General features: G+C 42.0%; 1 protein-coding gene across 15 annotated transcripts in view; it reads right to left on the minus strand.

Moving 5' to 3' along the window:
* LOC125456171 (elongation of very long chain fatty acids protein 1) overlaps positions 1-19,641 on the minus strand; it is a 79,756-nt gene that overhangs the window by 32,465 nt on the left and 27,650 nt on the right. For 2 of the 15 annotated variants that reach the window (XM_048538991.2, XM_048538992.2), the window contains exon 2: positions 3,293-3,339. The exons of 7 other annotated variants lie outside the window; for them this stretch is intronic. The gene's annotated coding sequence lies outside the window, so the exon portion shown is untranslated. Of the gene's footprint in view, positions 1-462; positions 750-819; positions 905-2,434; positions 2,553-3,292; positions 3,340-3,658; positions 3,773-19,641 lie in introns of those variants that run through there. 6 more of the 15 variants (XM_048539000.2, XM_048538996.2, XM_048538993.1 and 3 more) reach the window with 5 other exon arrangements.

Below are 19,641 nucleotides of genomic sequence, written 5' to 3' on the forward strand. Positions count from 1 at the left end.
AGGGGAAACACTCCCATAAAAACAGGAAAAATAAAAAATGACGACTAAACTAAGTTTCATATATATTTCGCCGAGGGAAAGCACAAGTCTAGGAGCTGCAACTTCACAGAACATTGTCATCTTTGATGGGAGTGTATAGACAGCATGTTGCACAACAAAGAAAAAAAGACAGATTTCAGTTGCTGTGCAGAGCAACGATAAGACAGTTTTCAATTTATTTGGAAAAGCCTGATTGCTTCACGTCTGTCACACCACACCCCTCCTTCAAAAAAGGTAATGGGAAGTAGTTCCCATATGTACCCTTCTGTAGTCATTGAGTGGACACTGAGCAGATGTTTTACAGTGCCTGAAGTAGCAGGTTCACAGACCAGGAGCAAATTACTGCAGATGCGACGAGAAACTCTACCCCAGCTAGTTTCAACAGAAGGTTAAACAAACCTTTCCTGCAGATCCCAAACTCACCAGTAAGGCGGCCTTGTGCGATCACTTAAAGAGCATTATTTCAAACAAACAATCTCTTGACTCCATACCCCAGTTCGATACAACTCGAAGATCAAATCATGCAGCGTTTCAAAGGTCTATAAAAGGTATCTCAAGTCAAGCGATTAGTCAAACAAATATTAGAGTGGATTGGGCGGATAAAATTACAGGCAGGCAGGCAGCACAACCTTCAAACCACATCTGGCAGGGGTGGAAAGACACACCGGCTGGTTACCGAACAGTGCAAGACGACGGCAGCGATAAACACGACGACAAACTAAGTCTTGACCGTGGAGGGCATTGTGGTAACTAAAACACAGATACAAGACAGACACAAACCTATCAAGCATCATCCAACAACTTGGGCCCAGGTGTACACTGACTGTCGATCTCTCAGTTTGTCACTAGGGGCCAGCCTCCCCTGTCAAGTAGTGGGGGCGGGGAAAGAGAGAGAAACAAAATGTCCAAACTGTGGAAAAACAGGTTTGGGCTGCTCTATAAACATCTTCTACCTACTATGAATGTAACAGCTCAAAACAGGTGCACCACTTTGTAACTAAAACACAATCTCTGCAGCCAGCTTAGTCTTTGCACATAGGGATAAATGCTTAACTAATCATCTTAACTAGTCAATACAGGGGACCTTTTATTCTTATTAACCTTCCAGTAGAGAAGATATAGCAGTGGGAAGCCCACTATATTCTGCAGCATTACTCAATCCTTTTTGCCACACCCAGCAAATAACCCACTTGAACCAAATCTTACAAAATCAGTGCATGCAAGTTAGGCATGGCTATCCTGGCCCAGGAGAAACTGCTGTTCTATAATCTGTCTCAAGGGGACGTTACCTTTTACAAAAGTATAAAATTAATAGTTTACAGTCAGTCAGTCATCGGGTGACTGACTTCAAGTGCCCATTTCTGACATTTGCAGTGAAAAAAGTGGACTTTATTACATTGCACATTCAATAGAAGCTATACGTTTCTGTGAATCAAGTTCACCTTGACAAAGCAACCCAAAAGCTCCTAAATCAGGAAGGCAATGAACCCAGAGTTAATGCCACATGGGGTGCAAGACAAAAGACAAAAAGACAAAAATGCAGAATCAGAGAGGAGTCAGTGCCATAGAGACAGAGCATGGAAAGACCTTTTGGCCCAACTCATCCATGTCAACCAGATATCCTAAATTAATCTACTCCTATTTGTGAGCATTTCACCCACAGCTCTCTGAACCCTTCCTACTCATATGAAGGATTGAAAAGGCATCTGGCTGGGTAAGTGTACTAGCTTCCACCACTTCCTCTGGCAGCTCATTCCATACACGCACCACTGTTGTGTGAAAAAGTTGCTCCTTGGGTCCCTTCTAAATCTTTCCCCTCTCACCTTACACTTATGCCCTCTAGTTTAGGGCTCGCCTACTCTGGGGAAAAGACCTGGTCTTGTTACCCTATCCATGCCCCTCAATTTTATAAGCCTCTGAAGGTCACCATCAGCCTCCACCTCTAGGGGAATTAGTCCCTGCCATTTCACAACATCCTTCCTATAGCAGGGAGTCTGGAATTGAAAGAACGCGATATTTTAAAAGTGGCCTAACCAAAGTCCTGCACAGCCACAACATGGCCTCCCAAATCCTATACTCAGTGCACTGACCAATAAAACAGCAAGCACAAAGTACTCCTTCACTACCCTGTCTAAACACAACTCCACTTTCAAGTAACTGTGAATCTGCACTCCATCTCTATGTACCGTAAGACTACTCAGGACCTTACCATTAACTGTACAAGTCCTTTGCAAACTGCAACACTTCACATTTATCTAAATTAAACTCCATTTGCCACACGTCAGCCTGTTGGCCCATCTGATCAAGGTCCTGTTGCACCCAAGTCACCTTCCTCACTGTCCATTACAGCCCCAATGTTGGCGATGCTCTTATTTAAAAGGAAAGTTACACGTACTGGCTTGTTGCTTGGAACTTTAACTCGCGTACAATTTGAGAATCACCCATCACTTGGATCAGGTAGGCTCTTGACTGAATAATAAAACAAAAAAGCTTCCTTCAAAACATGCGCTCAGATTTCACTAGATTCTGCAGCAGACGAAAGAGGAAGTGGTCACACTTGAACACGCTATTTTTCCAAATGAAGTCATTAAATCAAGTCTGTCTGCCCTTTCAGGTAGGTATTAAAAGATATCCAGTGACACTGTCCCAGTCAGCATCACCAAAACAAGATTCCGGTCACCACAGCTCCCTAAAACATCAAAGTATCCAACATCTTATTACAACAGCCGGAGATGGTAACCGCAGTGTGGAAAGGAAACGTAAAACGATTTTATTTTTACGGTATAGCGACAGATTTTTTTTTAAAAATAAGAGGGTAGCTACAGGCTCAGCAGTTGGATGAAGTTTTCTACATTTTACATAGAAAAATGTGAAATAAACAACGCAAAGAGGCGGCTCCTGCGCAGAAAAGTTCAGATCTGAGCTTTCAAATCCGGCAAAGACTGAGCTGGAGATGACAATGTACAATTTCTTTTAAAAACGCAACAATTTCATGGCTGATCTGTACATTATAAACTAAAAGCAGCCAGTCCGAGTTTACACCAGTCGCGATCAGCCCATGTAGAGAAACTTAAAACTACTCCCTCCACTACGAGGCTGTTCCATCGCAGCCAGTTCCTGTTTGTAAGAAGCGGACTTCCTTGTGCAGATAGCTCCCAGCGCACTGCCTCGGTGTTTGCGCCCCCTCCCTCCACCCGAACCCTACAGGTTCGCAGATTTAGTTCCAGAAAGTCAGAGGGAGGAGAGCACTTACCTGGGGTTTCAGAAACCCTCTGAGTGCGCCTTCAAGTAACCGACCACCTGTCAGAGTCGGGGGGGGGGGGGGGGGGGGAGAAGAGGAATTAAAACGGGAAGAGAAAGATTAGGAGATCCTGGCACAACTCAGTGCCAAACGCCACACCCCTGCGTGAATCATCCATTCAAAATGGCAAAAATTTCTTAAAACAAACAGTCCCAGTTACTCGCGTGTGGGCCCCACCCCATTCCGGACCCCGCACACAACACAAAACAAATAAAAACCAACCAACTTTCGCACAATTTACCCACGCAAACCTAGCCTCTTTGAAAATATCAGGAAGATGCCGAAATGTCAGCGAAATTTAAAAGAGAGACTCCTTACTCAGTTTAGAGGCTGATTAAAACCTCGCACAAGTCCCCTGTTCAGTGCCCTTTCACTCAGCTCGTCCGCACACACAGTAAATTAGCCCCCTTTCATATTACACCACCACTGCCTCTAGCAGCAGCACACTGTAAATAGAGGATACTCATTGCTGCCAGAGGTGCTCTGAGCAAGTTTGTTTTAGGGGAAACCAACAATGCCTCGGCTGCTGAAACCTGAAAAGTTGGCAGAAGCAGCATGAAAAGTACTGCCAAAGTCTTGGTTCCATTTAGCTGAAGGAGAATTATTCACCTCCTTTTGATTGCTGGCTTGTAAAGAGGCCACAAATCACCTTCGAACACAAGCAACAATCCATAGAATCTATCCATAGTGGAAATGGGGCCAATTTCATAGCACTCAAGACAGGATGATGATGATGACGGCACAATTTTACATACTGCTAGTTTTGCCTAGCATTACAAAGCCCCATTATTTCAGTTTGCCTCTCTCTTTACTGATGAGCCTTGCCATCGGCACTACCCTCATACACCCAATCTTCAGCATTTCCCCTTTTATGTAGATGTCCCTCCCCCCAAGATCAGTTCCCATCAACATTTTCTAGAGATACAAAAAAGTTCCCATTTTAGGAGCTGCGACCCACACCCAATGATCTCCAACAGGAAACTCACTAGGGACCAATATTAGTGCCCTTGTTTCAGATCACAGATCCAAAGACCCTGCCAGCTGAAAGCCATCTCTCAAGGAAAAAGGGCCCTTTGAATCCTCAGTAAAGTCATTGACAGCATTAGTGTTACAGGCTTGGGAGAAACTGGTGATATTATGCCACTTCCTTCAGTGCCCCACCATCCAAACCCATCACTAGTAATAAAGGGGTTAAAATTGTTACAGATAGTAGGAACTGCAGATGCTGGCGAATGAGAAAACAAGATATACAGCTGGATGAATACAGTAGGCCAAGCAACATTGTAACATCAGCTTGCTTGCTGCTATGATGCTGCTTGGCCTGCTGTGTTCATCCAGCTCTACACCCTGTTTACTAGTAATAAAGGAGTCATCAACAAGCCTCTTTCTGTATACCAGCTCAACTATTCCTCATTTTGCCCACTTCTCATTGCAATTCTGTCTGATCCCTTGCAGAAGTCCCATTTACTTTTTGCATCTGTCCTTAAAACACAAGAATCAGAGCATTTAATTGTCACGAGCTCAAATTATGCCCCAAGTGTTTCCCTTGAAGCCTATTAACACCTTGCTCTCCCATTTACTTTTACCTGGAACAGCACTTCCTTCCCACACCCATCATGATTAAGGAGCACTTTAATTGCAAGTGCTACACAGCTAGTTTAATCATCCATAACTAATAGGTATGATAGGTACACAAGCATCAGACACTGCCCTTCCCCTGCCAAAAGTCTATTAGTGCAAGTTGATCCAGGAATGCAAGTGTTGTTACCTCTCAGCTTTTTTTAATAAAAAAAACAAACATTCAGACCTGCAGGTCTAGACCAGCACTTGTTGCCCATCTCTAATTGCCCAGAGGGCAGTTAAGAATCAAAAACATTGAGGCAGGTCTGGAGTCACATGTAGGCTAGACCAGGTAAGGATGGCAGTTTCCTTCCTAAAGGGGCATTAGTGAACCAGATGGGTTTTTCAGATGATCAGTTAAAACTTCAGTCATTTGTTAGATTCCATGCCAGATGTAATTTTTGTTTTAAAACTGAATTTCAAATTCCACCATCTGCCATGGCAGGATTTGAACCTAGGTCCCCAGACCATTACCCAGGTCTCTGGATTAAAATTTTCAGCAACGTCACCAGCTGTCACCTTCCTAGTGTTTCACCACTAGGCTCTGTCCTTGTTACACATGAGGAAGAGGGGCACAGACTTCTTATCCATAAAGACAAGTTGGATCTCTCAAGGACCATACAACATTTTAGAGACAGAATGGATGAGACAATGGGGAGAATTTTTTAAAAGAGTGCGTCTGGGGCTTACCTGGGAGTATGTAGGTTGAAAAAAAACACAGCTGATGACAAATTTCATTACTAACTTCAACTTAAACACTCATTCTTTTGTTACAACCCAATAAAAGATGGAGGAGATCAGAAAGACTTATGCTATATCACTCCTTTTCCCATAACACTAAAAACTTTAGTTACTACTCTAGCTTGAATTAGCTCTCAACACACTCCTGGGTAAACAGTGAGTTTCAAAATCACACAAGAGCGGGCTGAATGGCCTGCCTCCACAGAGTCCACATTGCCCTTCCGAACAGCATTCGACCCAAGCACAGCACCGTACACACCACCCCCACCAAAAAAAAACAAAAACAAACCCTTATCCCTGTAACCCTGCATTTCCATGCTTAATCCACCCAGCCTGTATATCCCTGGGCACTTCAGGCAATTTAGCACGGCCAATCCACCTAACTGACACATCTTTGGGCTGTAGAAGGAAACCAATGCAGACATGGGGAGGATGCATGGAGTTTATAGTTGCCTGTGGCTGGAATCAAACCTGGGTCCCTGGCACTGTGAGGCAGCAGTGCTGACCACTGAGCAACCTCATCATATTGCCCTAACCCAGTCCCATTCTCCAGCCAGAGAATCCGCTGCAGTTTTGTAATGAGCTCCTAGTCAATGGTCATGCTTGTCACCATAACCCCTCCTCCCAAAAATTTCCGACTTTCAATGACCGAATAGCAGGACAAGAGGAGTCAAGGTTCATCATCCATATACATTTTATTAGGCCAAACAAATAAGCCTGTTTTTAAAAAAAAAACAAATATTTCACTCATTTACAAAGTGCTCACTGTGAAATACAGGACAACTGAATAATCAAACATTAATATGGCTAACCAGCACCTGAAAAGTTTAAGGGAATTATGCAACAGACAACCACAAATGAAGCACTCCCAAGATACTGTTATTGCCACACACAAAAGGTTAACCCACAAAAATATGGCAAACATCAAATCTAATACTTTCTAAGGTAATGTTACAACAGCTACACAATGACAGTACGCTATGTTCAAATGGTCCTGTATGTTGAAGTTCCACTCACTGTACCCAGCCACCCAAATATTTCAGATTTGTACAAAACTATAACAGATACCTCAAAGCACTGGAGAAGTACCATTAGTGATTGCAAAATCAATTTGCCCAGCTTCAGTGTTAAACTACTTGAACCCATTTCGCTGAACAAGACAGTCATTTGTTTTCAGATACTGGATTCTTGAAGGAATGGCTTTACTTGGAACTCTATCACAGCAGGAAACTCCCAACAGAACAGTGGCATGGTGACTCGGTGCTTAGCACTGTTGCCTCAGCACCAGGGACCAAAGGTTTGATTCCACACTTGGGCGACTGTGTGGAGTTTGCACATTCTGCCCATATCTGCGTGGGTTTCCCTTGGGGTGCCTCTCCCATGATCCAAAGACGTGCAGGCTAGGTGGATTGGCCATATAGGGACATGTAGATTAAGTGGGTTATAGGGAGATGGGTCTGGGTGGGATGTCAGAGGGTCAGTATGGACTCGTTGGGCCGAAGACCCTGTTTGAACACTAAGGAATTCTATGATCTGTGAGAACAGCAGAATGCTTAAGGGCTATATTCCACAAGTATCCAAAGAGAAACCAGGCATCCACACTTAACAATGGAATATTTACAAAAGGCAAATACAGGAAATATTAAAGAGAGGAGGGAAAAATGTCAAAAAAGTGTAGCAGAGGCCACAAAACTTCCAACCAATATCTGCAAGTTCTGTAGGTGAGTCTGCAAATTATAGCTGACTGCCCAATCTCAAAACCCACCTGACCTGGAGTAGAAGCAACCTCATCCTTAAAATGATGGGGAATTGCACAAGATGGTCACAAAACAAAAAAACGTAAGTGCTGTTTTCTCCCTGTGATCAGCTTTTAATGTCAATTAATTCTCAGACAGAGGTGTAGCCCTAACCACCACCAAGATGTTCTATAAAACAGACACTTTCCTCCTGATCTCTCTGTTCTAACTGCGGCTGTTCAAAGATATTTTATTTCATTCAAACATCAAGCTTCAACTTTGGTAGGGAGTGGTGGTGGTGAAAGGGAAGAGTGGGAGTAAGAAAAATCAACAAAATGCAAAAAGAGACGTTGAAGATCAGTTGTTTGCAATACCCATAACTTTTACACCCACATCTCTAGATCATGCAGGCTTGGGATAGTCACAGATCTAGTCAGTGCAAAGGAGCAAACTTTAAATCCTTTCACAAAACACATACCTGCACTAAATTTCTAGCATAAACAGAAAGTTGGATTCTGAAACCAACTAATGCTTTGATTAAAAGAAAACAACTTTCTATAATGTTTTACTAATAGATAGAAACTCCAAGATGAGATGAGATTTTGAAAACGTTGCCGCACCTGTGGTAACTGGATCAGTCTGGTTTATTCTTTTAAATATTTTAAACACTGCACCAACCAGTTCAACTTGATCAATCGTTTTGTCAACTGTTCCTTTCAATGGAAAGAAAGGCACTGCAGCCCTGAACCAAAGTTTGAATGTTTGGGCATTTAGAGGAGAATAAAAAAAAGAAAGAGAGGAAAAAAAGGACAGCAACTTTAAATAAATACCAGAATACCAGGTAGGCAACAAAACATTTGGTTTGTAGTGCTGTGACATGAATAGAATGGGTTCAATTCCTGCACTGAGGTTATGAAGGAATCTCCTTTTCAACCTTTCCCTCACCCAAGGTAGTGGCCCTCAAGTTAAACTACCACCAGTCCTCCATCTCTTGTGCAGTCAGACTATGACAGCTTTATCTTTTAAGAATGAGAAGCATGCAAATAATAATTGTGACCTGGCATACAGGAAACATGGGCTGATTCTGCTGCACTTCAGGTAGAGCTGAAGGAGCAGATCTCATTCCTGGTGTAAATTGAACACTCCCAATTTCCTGATACCCTTGGCTCCTCATTTTTCAGTCTCTTCTCCTGCACCAGTGCTTCACCACCCTACATCCATGCCCACTCAAGCCCAAACCAAGAATCTTGGCACTTCTCCACTGCCAGCAACCCATCTCAATCCAAGTGAGATTTAAAGATTAGGAGTGAAGAGCTGATTACAGGTCACAAAAACCGCATTACTTCTGGTCACTTACAAGGACAGGATTATACAGTCTACAGAGACACTACTCACCTTAAAAAAAACTTACGAACTAGCATGTATATGTTGTAGGATTTTTAAAATTACCTGAAGTTACAGAAAATAAAGGGTAACCATCTGCTCTGCATTAATATGCACCTGTAATTTCTCCCAATTTCACTTAAAACCACTGATTTAACAACTTTGTCAATTTGTAAAAGGGGCATAAAAATCAGTTTAATATGGTACTCTGTACCAGGAGTGGTCCATGTAGCAGTATGGTAATGACTGAACTGTTAAAAATGATACTTAGATGTTTGGAGTCAGACTTATCTGTAATCATTATCAAGGAGGCCACAATGGGACTGTATTGCTGCTTTCAGGGAAGGAATAAAAAAATTGTGGCAGAAGTAGGCAACGTTTGCCAAAGATCGCTTGTGGCACATTTATGGAATTATTGAAGAGGGTAAATATCCAAGAGAACATTCCTAACAAAGACTGATGAATCTAGTGCAAGACTAGAATGCAGACATAGACCATCCCCTCCTCAAATCTGCACTGGCCCCCTGAAAAACATCCACCCAATTCCCATCCCTGTAACCCCTCATTTACCACGGTTAATTCACCTAGCCCACACATCCCTGGACTGTGGGAGGGAACTACAGAAATGCACAGACACACAGGGAAAAATGTACAAACTCCCCACAGTCTGTGTCAACCAAGGTTAGATCAGAATCAAACTTGGGTTCCTGGCACTGAGGCAGCAGTGCTAACTACTGTGCAACCCTTCAGAATACTTGTTCATTTTCTCATTCAATTTCAAAAACAAGCTTTGGCTTCAATTTGGGTAATGTCTACAAACTACAGTTTATTCTCAACAACTGAGCTGGTTGTCAATAATTAAACTAATATTCAACCCAAACCAAAAGACAGTGCAGTCATTGTCAGAAGACAGAATTTCAAATATCTGAAACTACCACAAGGGGCAGGGGGTTGTGGAGAGAGATATTCTGGTCAGCTGAAATTGTGGCCTTGTCGGCACCAGTACATTCTTGATGTGCTGGGCTGCACCGAACCAGCTCAATCTGTACCTTAGAGACATGGGAGAATAGTCCCACATCCAATTTCAGAATAACCTCATGACCTGAGGGGGAAAAACAAAACAACATTTCCACCATTGCTCAAGCAATTGGTCTTTGAGTAAATTGAATAACTTTGCTAACCTCTCAAAATTCTGTTTTAGATTTTCTCAAGTGCAAGTTTAACAAGCAGCCTTCATGCAAATGTCTTGCCTGTAACGTACAAGATTTGAAAAGAGACCAGATATTTTCAAAGTTTTATTTAAAATTTAAACACTAAAAAATGAGAAACTCTGATCAGAATTGAGCCACTAAATCACTGCTAAGGGCTTGGATTTAAAAATTAGATGTTAAGCCCCTTGGTCAAGGAGGGGAGATGATAGCCATCATAAGTATAAATATGGCTGTCTAGTGATTCCTGGTAAAATCTGCAGATGTGAAAACAAGTTTAAACATTAAAGCTGTGAACTGGTTGGTAAGAAACCTAAGGTGACCTGTGGAAGCATCCAGAGAAAGAAGATTCTAGCGAAACACTGGCTAGCAGAAGAATCCTAAAAAGGTAAGGTGAACTGGCCACCTTACATCAAGTCTCACTCATCGGTTAAAAGTAACAGTGCATAACAACTGTTGTGCTACCACAGAAGAAAGCACTGTCTGTCTATGTTATAAAACTATCCATGGTTAAACAGTTGGGCATCATTCACTGGCCACATTTCAGCACAGGACAAAAGAATGACTGGAGTTAACAATCACTCAAAATAGCACGACATTCATTGCAAGTTGCTGTCTTGAAGGCAGCAACGCGAGTCATTTTGACTATCAGTATTTCACATGTGTATCACTGCAAAAAGGCCAAGTGATCAATAAATACCTTTGGACCTTTATATTAATTCATAGGGAAGGAAGGGTGAAATATCAGCATGTCTGTAACCAGTGTGTTCCTCAGGTATCCAAAAACAAAATCCTGGTTTATAGGGGCAGAAGAAATCTTGTACAAGGACTACCTTGAAAATCTCATGCCGTCTATTAAAGGTTTAAAACATCTCTCGACTTTTAATACTGATTGGATACTACACTGGGACAAGCAGCTGCAGCAAATTACAGATCAACTTCAGCCATTACAGGGGACAGAACCCATGCCATCAGCACCATTAAGCATGACAGTGCTCATCTGACATTTTAGTAAGAAAAATAAGATGAGGCAGTTAACCAAATTCAGTCACTGTTGAGCACTTTAAGTATGCTAAAGTCCTTCCTAAAGCCAGCGCCATAAGCTTTCAGGAGAAACTCAAACCAGCTACAGTTTAATGGACACCATGTGGCCAAAAATGGTCACCTTACTAGATTAGGGATTTCTCACTCAAATAACAGCGCTCCAGAAAACATAAAACCAAAAAAACACTGGAGGAATGTGACCTCTCCTTGAAGAGGGACAGAATCAACAATGGCTAGAGGAACATGCTGCCAATTATTCCAAATGGCAACTTGCCCATTAGCAGTCTCTCACAAACAGGCACGATATCTAGATAGGAATAAGTAAATCTTGCAATCTGGATCCCACTGTCACGTGGAGCATGATGCCCTTGGAGCCCAGAGAAAGTGGGTCATTGACATAAATATACATGAACTAAGCTTGCAACATCCTCAAACTGTTTCTTTTTTTTAAAAAAAGGCAATCAGAGCATTCAAATTCAAGAACAAATTTCTGCTGTACCTTGGTAATGTTTAGGTTGTGATGCACAAAACCTACTTTCTTGTGCTTCATAAATGTAGAAAAACATTGAAGCACTGGAGGATACATCAATTATGTACCTTTGAGGACTAGAAGGGGTCTGTAAATAGTTCTAATCTGAACATGTTCAGAGTCAGACAGAAACTGGAAGGATCTGTTTCTAGATGTGGATACATTGTAGCACAATCATGTGTCACTTTTGGCATCTAGAATCACAAGGGTAATGAGCAGCTGACCAGAAACAACCTCTCTGATGAAGGGTCTAGGCCCGAAACGTCAGCTTTTGTGCTCCTGAGATGCTGCTGGGCCTGCTGTGTTCATCCAGCCTCACATTTCATTATCTAGTTATTTACAGAAACTAGAGATGCGATAGCATGTTGATTCTAAACATGCCGAGTCAAAAGAAAACAAAAAAAAACCAAAAAGAGACCTCAGGAGCATGTGGGACATGACTTCCTGGCCCATGGAGTCACCATCAACACACCAGAAGAATCCTCACTGGGCATCATTCATCTGAATGAATGTTACTGTCACACTGTAGTGTTGTAGATATTTTGAAGAAGCCTCTCAGATGGCTACATTCTGACATGCACATGGAGCAGGCAAGCCTTGAACCTTCTGACCCAGGAGGTAGGGACATCACCATTGTGCCAGTAGACACCAAGCCCACTTTGCCTGAAATACACAGGCAGTCTAGCATCAAGTACTAGGCAGCTTACATTTGGGGGAATCAGGACTTTTCAGACTAATATATATTGGTCTTGGAGACATGGCCAAGCAAATAGTACAAAAGGGTAAATAAAGAACAGAAAAGTGAACTGAAGCAGTGGGCAAGGGGACCTAAAACCAGACAGAAGGTTACAGCAGTTGTATGACATGGTTGTAACAAGGGAGGCACTTACTACTTAGCCATTTTAACAAAGGTTGTGCCCTAAGACAAGCCACTTGATTGATAGACACCAGAATCCATTATGTAATTTTCTGGATGCTAAAACAGCATAAATTTCTGCAATAAACAGGTTAAGCCTCTCTGATGAAGGGTCTAGGCCCGAAACATCAGCTTGTGCTCGGCCTGCTGTGTTCATCCAGCTCCACGCTGTTGTCTTGGATTCTCCAGCATCTGCTGGTCCTGTTATCTCTAAGCTTCTCAACTGGCAGTTTCGATTCACAACACAGCACTTTAGAAGGAGACTGCTTTGAAACAGGTTGAACATTCAAGAGGTAGCAAGAACTGCAGATGCCAGAGTCAGAGTCAACATAGTGTGGAGCTGGAGGATGACAACAGGAAAGTCAACATTTCAGGTTTACACTCCATCAGGAACATTCTTCCAAATCACACAATTAAACAAAAAAAAATAAACATTAAAAAAGACACAGGAGATCTGAAACCATTTCAATGCACACCACCACGATAGTACAGGTTTATTGTTGCAAACTTAAGTATAGTCACCCCACCCAGAGAGATCCATTTTTTAATGGAAGCTGGGTAGTCAGCACAAGATGGACGAAAGCACAAGATGGACGAAAGCAGTTTGTTTCCCTTCCAAGGGACTAAATTAAGGATACTGGATCAAGTGAGTAAGCAGAGATACCCCATCCCCCACTCCAGGGTTCCTGGTCAGAATCAGAATGCTGTTAAAAAAGTGAATGTGGCCATTCCAGCAGCTGACTTCATTGAAAAATGGTATTAGTTGAACAGGACCGATAAGGATCAGGGATGAATATCAATACCTTCATTCTCCCATGCTGGAGGCAAACTGGGTGTGAGTGAAAGAATGTCAAGCCAAGAATTTCAGATATGCTCAACAGTATAGAAAAACAACCATAAGTGTCATGAATCAGAAAGTGGGGGGTGGGGGGGGGGGGGGGGGGGGGAGAAGACCCTTTTCAAAGAAGTGGCCACTTTTTTTAAAAAAGTTCCCACTTTGCATATATGCTGTGTTTGGCTTTCAGTTATTATTAACTTACGATAGCTAACTTGAGACCGAGAACCATTCCAAAGTCAATTCAGGAATGCACCAGAAGATATTCACTATGGTGTACTCTGGAAAATTGCACCTCTTCCAAAAGTGGGCATTTTCAGTGAAAGTGTAATCAGGTTTTGAAAAGAGCCTCCTCCCTTCCATTACAACACATTTTGAAATCTAGCTTGTTAGAAGGATATCACAATCAAACACAACCTGTTCAGAGAAATCAGGCTTGATTCTACCCTGATGAAAACTAAACCCACATCTTCCCTAAAGATCTGTAACCTGTGTTTATACAAAGATTCTAGGCAAGGATCATCCAAAATGCCCATAAATCAGAGTGCAGAGCAAGAATCTGTTCACATTTCATTAGCGTTGTAACTGGAAACCCCAGCCAGAGTTGGGCTTGAATCACAATTGCTGTCATAAGGAGGAGGCCATTCAACACACTGTACTTGCATTGGCTCTTCAAATTGAAAGCTACTAGTGCCAATCCCTGCCTTTCTCTTCCCCGACACCCCCCCCCCCGCCAACATTCTTGCACACTATATCCAATCATCCAATGCCCTCTCAATTGCCTCAATACTCCCAGATAATGCATTACTCACTGAATGAAGATAAAAAGTTAAGATCACTCAAAAAGCTATGTCCTCATTCTTGTTCCCTTTACAGCAGGAGCAGCTTTCCCTTATTGACTATCCAGCTGGATTTAAGAACAAGCACTTATTTGACAAAAGCAATTAATGACCAAATGGGAACATTAGTGGTGGATACACAGACAGATGTTCTGGTTTCTAATCACAAGTTTGTGCCTGTTCACAGACCAGGCAAGGTGAAGATTCAGTTCCCACCCAAAAATAAAAAGTATGGTTTGAAGTCTACAAACTTGAACCATCCCAACGTGGACAGGTTAAGCGAAGGGAGAGACTTTATAGTAATTGATACAACTGAGTGGCTGGTTAGGTCATTTCAAAATGGCAAATTGAGAGTCAATGACATGGCTGTGGGTTTACAGTCACATAGGCCAGACCAGATGTGGATGGCAGTTTCCTTCCCGAAAAGACATTAGTGAACCAGATAGGCTTTACCCACTCCTGACAATCAGTCGTTTCACCATCATTACAGACTTCCAATTCCAGATGTTTATTAAAATACACACTCCACTGTCTGCCAAGATTCAAACCAGAGCCCTGGAAAGTTAGCTGAGCTTCTGGATTAGTAACCTAGCTATGTACCATTAGGCCATCACCTCTCCTCTTAAAAACCCGCTCAGAAGAAACACCACCTGATGCCATTCATAATCCACGCAGCATTTCCAAAACCAGCCTCAGGGTAGTTACGGCAAATACATTAAATACTGGTTACCTGTTCCAATGTGGGCAACATGCTGTAGGGAATTTAGAAAGGATTCAAATTTAGAATGTTATCATTGCCTAAGGAAGCATCTTTCCTTTTAAAAACTTGCCATGGATACAATATTTTTCTCAACTATGAGCCACACAAAAAGGCTGAGAACATTCAGGTCTAGCAACATCTTAAGAGTTAGTATTTAAATCAGGTTTAGTTTTCTTCAGAACTCACTGTAGAAAGCACAACTTCAGTTTTCTAGGCAACCCTTGCATGCATGGCAGCTCTCTGCCACACAGTAATCTATTTTAGGTTCACTCTCCATCCAGCATCTCTTCGAAAACTGGTCACAAACATGAAACATATAGTGTCTTCAGACAGCCACAACTGAATTTGCCTCCATTGTCAGGTAGAGCATTTCAGATCTGTACTAATCCAAGTCATGTTTCAAAAAAAATGTTTCCCTTTGATCAATCACTTAAAATTGGTGTTCTTTAGGTCTGTTCTTCTGGTCAGGAGCCTTTGCCTACCCACACCCACCATGATTAACCATGCAGTATCTACATGGATTTGAGCACTTTTTAAAAATCAAGTCTCCTCCATCCCATTTCCAGTGGGATAAATCTCAGGCCTCCAATCTATTAATAGAATTGAAGTCAGGCTTTTCTTCACCATTTCAAATCTGTCCCATCCCTTACGTGAAATTGGACAAAACTCCAGTTGGAGTGAAATGAGTGGTTCATCACATCTTCCTTGCTAATATAGTGGGTTACATACTTCGAGTCCAAGATTCTGTATATGTGTTACACTTTGCACACATCACTTGAATCATACCCACTCCCATGTACCACCATTTGTGCAAAGTTCTTACACCTACCTTCCCCATTGTGTCACTTCTCAGTTAAAAATGAATCATTTTACACTGTCAGGGTTGACATCTTATTTGTCAGTCATTCATTTCTTCACCTGTCAATTGTTATGAAAATCAGACCCTGTAAAGATGGTTATGTTTAGCAGTCTCCTTTAAATGCTAAAAAGCTTAAGTGGAGGAGTCAGGGAGACAGGAATGACCTCATACAAAAGTCTGTCAGGAGACAACCCATTGCTTTTGGTTGTGGAAACAAACTTAGTATTTGAAAAGTAAAGAAAAATATCACCTTGCCACAAATGGACACAGTTGAAAGCCTTGCTGTGTTCTAATTCAGCCAACTAGAGATATGGAAGATGACCTAAAACTTATGCTGCTATGTTAAACAAGATGCAAAACTAAAAAAACCTTAAGTTATGTAGTTAACCAAAAAAAGCCAAAAGTTGGAAGAAATAAGGATTGTGACTAATATTGTAGAATCTTTTTCACTGTCAACTTGCATCATTTGATTACAAGTGCCTGCAAACACCTGACCACAAATTGAGGCAAGTTCAGGAACCAATGCAGAATAAAAATGGTATGCACTGAAGTTACCATTTTAGACATTGGAACCTCTGAGCCAGGGAGGAGAAAAATCAATCTGTTTTAGTTTAACTTTGTCCAATATAGGCAGCTTATGCACAAAGAGGACAGCCACAACTATCCAATTTGTAAAGGAAAATGGAGTCAGCCTCAGGAACCAAATATCTCAGCTGTTGCTTTGAAGAGCTGCAGTGAGAAGAAAGAAAATGGATTTTAACAGCAAGGACTAGAGAATTTGCTTTCTCTCAACTCAGCACCTTAAAAGCCAGTCTCTGATAGCAAAAAAATAAATCATTTACTAAGAACAAAGGATTCTACAGAAGTTTACTATTCAAGAGACAGGACATGAATTAAATAGCCATGGCTTCAGGTTCAACTACAAATAAGAACTTTAACCTTTTTATTTTATCTTCCATTTGTATTAGGCCCTCTCCCCCTTTAAAACATTATACCAGTATTTGTATACTTAATATTTGTTTTATGAGTTTACTAGGCAAAAACAATTCCAAGAAAACCTTACAATTAGCTCAATTAGAGCTTCATACTAGTTGAAATTAAGTGTTTATGACCACGTATGAAGTGAAATTAAAAATGCTCTTATGGTCAGCTGGAGAATTTAAATGATGTGCAATCATCCCTCCTCACTGGGTCATAACAATTAAAGAACTAAGAACTATTAAAGAACTATGCTATTGGAAGTCCATCAGACGGCTGAATGAAGTTTTTTTCCCTCCAAGATATTAGAAGATTCATTCTAGTTCAAGGAGGAATAGTTAAAGCCACAAGGACCCTGAAACTTCAACACTAAATCTTCATCCCATGTTCCCAGAAGTGTAATGTATCAGTGTGGTATAAGGTTTTCAGTTCTCATAAGTTAACAGACCATTTCCTACGGTTTGGTATCAATTGCCACCATAAGCAAAAAACATTATAAGTTCTAAAAAAAAGTGACAAAATCTTTGTGGTGCAATCCTGTGTTTCAGTGACTGCAACCTCTTAACATAAGTAGATGTGTAATGATCCAGTGCAGCCCAGTCTCTTGGAAGCCCAAGATATCCTGCAGGAGCAAGTTACTGCAGCTGCTGGAATCTGTACTGAAAATAAATAAATGCTGGAGATCATAGCAGGTAAGCAGAGGCAGAGCTGACAAGTGGAGGGGGCAGCATTTATGCAATGGGGAGGACGGGGCAGAGGAAGAGAGAACAACAGAGTGAGACAAGAAGAGTAGGCAACGTTGATCGTTCAGATTAAATGGCTGGAATGTGACAATGGCAGACACACCCATTGTTCTAACTGCCGGGCTTGAAAGAACAGACAATTCCACTGGGACGTGGGGAAAGGTCATGGTGACAGACAATGTAAAGCTAAAAAGAGGAAAAATAAAAGGGAAGAAATAGGAGGTAGTTTACAATTTGAAGATGTTGAATTCAGGAGTCCAGAGGCTGTAAGGTGCCTAATCTGGCAAGGAGATGTTGTTACTCCAGTTTGCACTGTGGTTCACTGGAACACTGCAGCATTTGAGGACAGACAAGTGGGATTGCAAGCAGGATGTTGTGTTAATGACTGGCTACAGGAAAGTCAGAGTCATGTTCATGCAAGGATTAGAGGTGTTCTGCAAAGCAAACAGCCAGTTTGCATTTGGTTTCTCCAATGTAGAGTAGGTCACAGTGCAGCAAATACGATGCAGAAGACTGGAGAAGGTACAGGTGAAATGCTGCTTCACCTGGAATGACAGTTTATGGCCTTGGATGGTAAGCAGGGAGGTGGTGAAGAGGCAGGTGTTCTATCTTCTGGAGTTAGATGGGAAGGTGCCATGGTAGGCAGCGTGGTATTAGTGGTCAGTGAATGGACTAGGGTGTTCCAGGAGGGAATGATCCCTGCGAAAGGCAGATGGGGAAAATGAATGGAAGATGTGTTTGGTGGTGGCATTCTGCTGGAGTTGTCTGAAATGGTGAGGAATGGTCCTTTGAGGGGAGGCTGGTGGGATGAAGTGAGGACAAGGGGAACCCAATCACCCTGTTGTTGAGTGATGGAAAAGGGTGGAAGCAAGGGCAATTGGTCAGATATGGTTGAGGGCCTCATCAACTACAGTTCCCGAAGAAGCCAGCCACATTAGCTGCACTGTTTTGGAAGGTGACACTCTGAACAAATGGTGAAGGAACTGCATACAGTTCGAATGCCTCAAGGTTGTCAACGCCTAAATTTCACAATTGCCCTTTATATACTGAAATAAAAGTCATTAATATGGATCAAAGTACAGTTACAGATTTGGTGCTAACCCCCAGGGGCTTCCACTAATTCCTCAAGTTTATCACAGCTCTTCTTTCCAGTCACTCAGCTAACTTTGTAGCCACACTGCCACAACTCATTTCATGAGCTTCATCTTTTCTAGCAAACTTGAAACACTAGTGCCTTTTGCAAATCCACAAAACATCATATTGCCAAGGAAAAAACAAAACAACCTGAGGAAATTTATGGTGTTTTTCAATTAATTCACATTGTCCACATGATTTAAATTTTGTCAATTATTGCTTCGAAATGCTAATGTTAAACTGAATGGTCTGTAGTTGCTGGATTTATTCCTAAATGCTTTTTGAAATGTGCATTGCAATTTGCTAATAGAACATAGAACAGTACAGCACAGAGCAGGCCCTTCAGCCCACTATGTTGTGCCGACCATTGATCCTCATGTATGCACCCTCAAATTTCTGTGACCATATACATGTCCAGCAGTCTCTTAAATGACCCCAATGACCTTGCTTCCACAACTGCTGCTGGCAACGCATTCCATGCTCTCACAACTCTCTGCGTAAAGAACCTGCCTCTGACATCCCCTCTATACTTTCCACCAACCAGCTTAAAACTATGACCCCTCGTGCTAGCCATTTCTGCCCTGGGAAATAGTCTCTGGCTATCAACTCTATCTATGCCTCTCATTATCTTGTATACCTCAATTAGGTCCCCTCTCCTCCTCCTTTTCTCCAATGAAAAGAGACCGAGCTCAGTCAACCTCTCTTCACAAGATAAGCCCTCCAGTCCAGGCAGCATCCTGGTAAACCTCCTCTGAACCCTCTCCAAAGCATCCACATCTTTCCTATAATAGGGCGCCCAGAACTGGACGCAGTATTCCAAGTGCGGTCTAACCAAAGTTTTATAGAGCTGCAACAAGATCTCACGACTCTTAAACTCAATCCCCCTGTTAATGAAAGCCAAAACACCATATGCTTTCTTAACAACCCTGTCCACTTGGGTGGCCATTTTAAGGGATCTATGTATCTGCACACCAAG

Source organism: Stegostoma tigrinum, chromosome 8 (genome assembly GCF_030684315.1).
Source record: "Stegostoma tigrinum isolate sSteTig4 chromosome 8, sSteTig4.hap1, whole genome shotgun sequence".
Classification (NCBI taxonomy): Eukaryota; Metazoa; Chordata; class Chondrichthyes; order Orectolobiformes; family Stegostomatidae; genus Stegostoma; species Stegostoma tigrinum.